Source organism: Mesitornis unicolor, unplaced genomic scaffold, assembly GCF_000695765.1.
Source record: "Mesitornis unicolor isolate BGI_N332 unplaced genomic scaffold, ASM69576v1 scaffold4325, whole genome shotgun sequence".
Lineage (NCBI taxonomy): Eukaryota > Metazoa > Chordata > Aves > Mesitornithiformes > Mesitornithidae > Mesitornis > Mesitornis unicolor.
Window position 1 is genome coordinate 71,201 of NW_010183445.1, and position 5,303 is coordinate 76,503.

Genomic DNA, 5,303 nt, shown 5'->3' on the forward strand with positions numbered 1-5,303 from the left:
AAGCACAGTAGAAAAGCTGTACGCTATTGTGTTTGGTGCGTGGGCAAAGATGTGCAATCACCAGCATAGAAAATTCTCCCACATCCTTATGAAGGGCTTAGATGTTTTTTTGATGCTGGTTTGCTTTTTTTGGGTGGTGTTCTTTTATCTGCTGGGCATACAGCATTGTCCAAATCAAAAGTTGGGTTCCTGATACTTGGAGAAGTGCGGGTGCTACCAGCTCCAGAGGATGTTGTGCAAGTCCCTCCATGAGGAAGTGTCAGTGCACAGTGCTGAGACAGTAAAGCAGATAGCGTAACACGTCAGTTGGTAGCGACCCATCACAAGGTCTGAAGTTGCCATGTAAAGCCTGTAAAGCCCTGGCTTTACAGGTGAACTGAAATCTGGTGTCCCCAGCAGCAGGAGCAGCTAGAGCCGTCCTCCATGGGAGGCAGCAGCTCTCATGAGAGCATCGACGCTTTGCAACCCCACAGGCAGACCACACTGTTCACATTCGCACACCCAGCTACAAGTGGGTCCAAGTTAGTTGACTGCTGGTGCTGTCTTTCAGGAATTAGTTACGGTCATCTGTTAATACAAACCCCTTAAACCTGAGTCAGCCTGAGGGCCTGGTGGAGCGCAAAGGTCGGAGGCAGCACTCGGCTGCTTGGGGATGGTTGCATTCCATAGGGATGGGCTTGCACGCTGGAGAGCATACATCCCTGGGCAGCACACATCCCTGGGCAGCACAGCCATCTCTTACAGAATCCTTACTGCTTTAAATCTGATATTTTTGTTTCATGTAAATGTGTAGCCTCATAGTCCTGCTAAATACTTGCTTGGGGTAGGAGCACATGGTGGGAGCAGAATATTCTGAGAGGATAGTCCAGCCAAACAACCATCCAGCACAGGATGGTGTGCAGTGATGGTAAAGTGGTAGTGAATGTCATCACTAAAGTTCTTTGTGTCTGTTGGCTCTAAGGAAGGGCTCCAAAGGACAGACCTTTCAGGACACCAGCCGCATTGCTACTGAGCTCAAGTTTTCCCTTTGCGCCATTTTAACAGCGTGTGACGTGCCAGATGAACACCAGTCTTTGTGGGGGCGGGGGGAAATTGCTGATTTAGAAGATGTATTGCATTTTCATTAGCTTTTGTCATTGGTTTTGACAACTGAAAGTGACTTCTGACGCTTTTATTTGAGAAGTGCTAATGAGAATAACAAATTTTCCTCATCTGGTCTGCAGATCGTCATGGAATTAGACTGTATTTTGTAATGCATATGACTTCACATACGTACTTTAAGAGACTGATCATTCAATAAATCCTTTACTTTTCTGTTCTTATGTCAAAATTTCTGACTGAAGAAAGCAAAAATCACCATTTCTCCATATAGATTTGAGACTTTCTTGTGTCCCAAAAGTCACTTCTTCAGCAAAAAAAAAGCCCAACCCCTAAGTATATGCTTGAAGCAAAACTGTTTTCATTAGTTTCTGTGAGCTTTGGACCTGTTGTAGCTCAAGAGCAGCGATTCCCATTACTGCTGCCCATCCTTCTGTTGTCATTAGACCAGTTGGGCCAGCCTTACTACAGCGTAGAAATGACCATTTAATGAAGTGTTCTCTTTCTATCCAATAGGAAAGAATGCTTTCTACTTAGTAACAAGTCTTTTGTGCCTTTGGCCTTCACAGAGCGCTTTCTGTTTTCACAAAATTACTTTTTTTTTTCAGTACTTTCTCTTATGCATATTGGATTTCTCAGGTTGCTCAGGAAGAAAGCACGGTACATGTGTATTTGTGAGGAAGGATTACTTAATCCTTGTGATATATTGCAGCTGTAAATACAAAACTAGTGTCTTCTCGCGGTAAATTATAGTTACAGAAGAGAGGAGAATTAAAAAAATCATCTCCGAACAAACGGTAAAGTGCAGGTTGTGTTCTGTAAAGGCCAAAGCCAATAAGTAAAGCTTGCTTTCTAAGTAAGAGGTTTTGCTTCCAGTCCAATAAGTAAACATGAGAAATATTTTTCTCAAAATATAAACAGGCTCAAGGCAGAAGTTTGCTGCTCTCCATATGTGCAAATTCTGCTGAAAATGCTGTTCTTTGTCTGTTTTTACATCAAGTTGTAAATCAACAACGTGCTGCTAAGCCCCAGCAATCAGTGGGACATTGCATATGAGCTGGGAAGTGCAAAATTCTGGGGACTTGTGGAAGAATGAAAAGTAGAGGATGTTTGTCAGTGAGATCTGATCACTCCTTTCTGTTCTGAGCTCCGTGGGAGTGGTTGGTGAGCTGGTCCGTGTGCCTGGCTCTTGGCTATTGCCTCTTGGGAAAAGTGTCTGAATTTTAACAGCATTTCCCTCTGCCCAAGCTCTAACCTGGATTTTGTTTCTCTGCCTGTTTTTCCTGGTTTCTATTTGCAGAATTCCTTCCCTGTTCATTGTTGTCCACTCTGTCAGATTATAATGGCCACCAAACCTACCCGTCGGATGGCTGCTTCTTAAGCAAGCAAGCTCAGAGAAGGAGCAGCTATGGATTTAAAATTTGAGGTTGCTGAAATCTGGGGGAGCTGGGAGGAAAAGAGAGAGCAATCCATCCTTGGTCATGTATGCATTTGGCTTTGCAAGTGGCTTTAGCCTCGTTATGTAAGCAGAATTGATGTCAAGGTCAGGGGTGAGAATTTCAGACCTGACACCAGAGCGTTGTGGAGGGAGCCAAAAGCACCGTCAGTGACCTGCTCCCGATAACAGCTGCTGGGCACCAACCCCGACAGCTGCTAGTCCAAAATACAGAGTGCCTGCTGCTCCCTGCTTGGCTCTCAGGGACAGCCAGGTCCCTTACATTAAGGTGCATAAGTGCAGATTTAAGAGGCAGCCTTCAGAGCCCCAGTCACCTGCCCTGACCGCTTGCACCACTGCTGCATTACTGAGATGTACAAAGACAGGCTTATTGTATGGATAAAGGGAAATCTCCTGGGTTTACCTAAAGGAAAAATGCGTTGGTGTATCACGTAGTGATTACATCACTGTGTTTGGGGAAGAAAACATCATTTCAAAACACCGGAACAGGACTTCATTTGCTTAAAGAAGAGCTCATACAATAGGAAGAAAATATAAACCAGGATGGGTTGACGCAGAAAGCTGTCAGCTTCACTGCGGGTCACTGTGACTGATGAGAGGGTTATGGGATTGGATTATTTGCTCTATCCGCTTTAGGAGAGTTATGCTGTTCTTTATTTGTGAGATGGAAACATTTTAAATAGATCAGTCCAACGTTTCGGTTGTCCTTAAAGCTTTGCCAATTAGGAAATTCCGTATGTGACCACCACTGGCTTCAGCATTGTCTTGGGGTAAAAATCATGGGATTACAAAAATGCATCCCTTTCTCTTCCTCTTTTTTTTTGGTAATCTTTCAAAATTTGTCCCATAGTTATGCACCGGAAATTCTTCATGTTTTATGGATTGCACGTTTCTTCCTGTATTTCACTCTGAAATGGGAAATCAGCTCAACATCTCCACACCTACAGTAGCACAGTGTTTGTGCAGAAAGGCACAATGCAGATACTTTAAAACAGGGCTGATTTTATTATTTAAAAAAAAGTATTAGTTAATAATGTCAAATTTCAGTTGTCATTAATGAGAATTGTTATTAGAAAAAGCTTAATTTTGTATATTGACTTATGGACGTATTTCGAAACTCAGGATTTGAATTTTTGGGACATGTTTCGTATTTGTTGGAGCAGTTACACAGTTGTTACTACTGTGACGAATTTATCCTTTTAAAAAATTCTGTCGAGAAACCTATTTTTTGTTTATCATCATTTTAAAAAAGCTCAGATATTTCAGGTGGGGTGGAAGAGAAGGGTGGTTGCATGCTAAGAAAATATCTATTTGAAGCAAAAGCAGAACAGCCAGTGTTTTTAAATGCAGATATTTAAGGGCATGAACCTCAATCCATGTTTAACCTCAATGCCTGGCCTGATTTGTCAGATAGATTGAGCATTTCACCATGGCACTCTTAAAGCAAGGACAGAGTTTTCAGCTCATGTTTAAGTACATATTTGGTCTCTGAACTCTTAAGTAAACATCTGTATGCCTGCTAGAATTGACATGTCCTTCAGAGCTTTGGTTGGAGTTTATTGCTGTGATTAGCAAAGACATGATGAATGGCAGAAGCCCAGGGGAGGGATTATATATATTTTTCTCCAAGCTCAACAGATGTTTGGCAGTGTGAATAATCCCTATAATTTGTCAGAAGTCACTTATGTCAGAGCTGTAACTCTAGCAGTGACGGGAGACAGGCGGTTAGAGAGGTTGACGGCCAGCATTTTATGAAGAAAGGAAGAAACTTGAATTTGTTGTGAGGTCAATTAAAGATCTAATAGAAAGTATTACCCTGTAGGGACTTTGAATGGGCTCTTACTCTTTTCCATCAGAAAAAAACAACCAGGTGCCTGCAGAGGAGGCCTGGGAGGAACACAGGAGGTTCCACTGAAATTGGAGAAGAAACTTCTTCTCAGTGAGGGTGACAGAGCCCTGGCCCAGGCTGCCCAGAGAGGTTGTGGAGTCTCCTTCTCTGCAGACATTCAAAACCCGCCTGGACGCCTTCCTGTGTAACCTCATCTGGGTGTTCCTGCTCCGGCAGGGGGATTGGACTGGATGAGCTTTGGAGGTCCCTTCCAATCCCTCACGTTGTGTGATTCTGTGAATCAAAGCGTGTGAAGCTGGGAGAGCATCCACTCTCTGCTGTGGGGTAGGGCTGGACCAAGAGTGCCTCCTGAGCCTCTGGATATGCAAAAAATTGCTCGCAGAGAAGAGTTAGCAAAGTAGGTTTGGCTCACAAATTATAATATTTATTTCTGGTGTGAGGTTTGTTTGTTTTGTTTGTTGGTTTTTTTCCTTAGCTTGGTTGAATTTTTTTTCCAAAGTGCATCTATAGCTGTAGAAGTAAATCAGTAGGAACTCCTGCTTTGGCTTTCTGTGTATCTGCACTTTCATACTGTTACCTGCAAAAGGCAGGCATGAGCTAGCCAACGGGCTCCCTGTAAATGCAGGGTCGACCTAAACAGTTTCTCTCTCAAATCTGAGAGAATTAAAGAATTGAGAAAACAAGTTGTTGATGACAACTTTCAAATTCACAAGTTCTTCATTCCTGGCTTTCTCTGAGCATTAACGTGCACCCTCTGAGATGCGTGAAGGTCTCTTTTGCTGCTTACCCATCATTTGAAACGTTATATTTTAGCTTCCAGTTCTGACACTCGAACACTGAATTAATACCTTCGCTGCAGCTGGACCTGCTCACCCCCACTGGACACCTCATGCTTTGGGC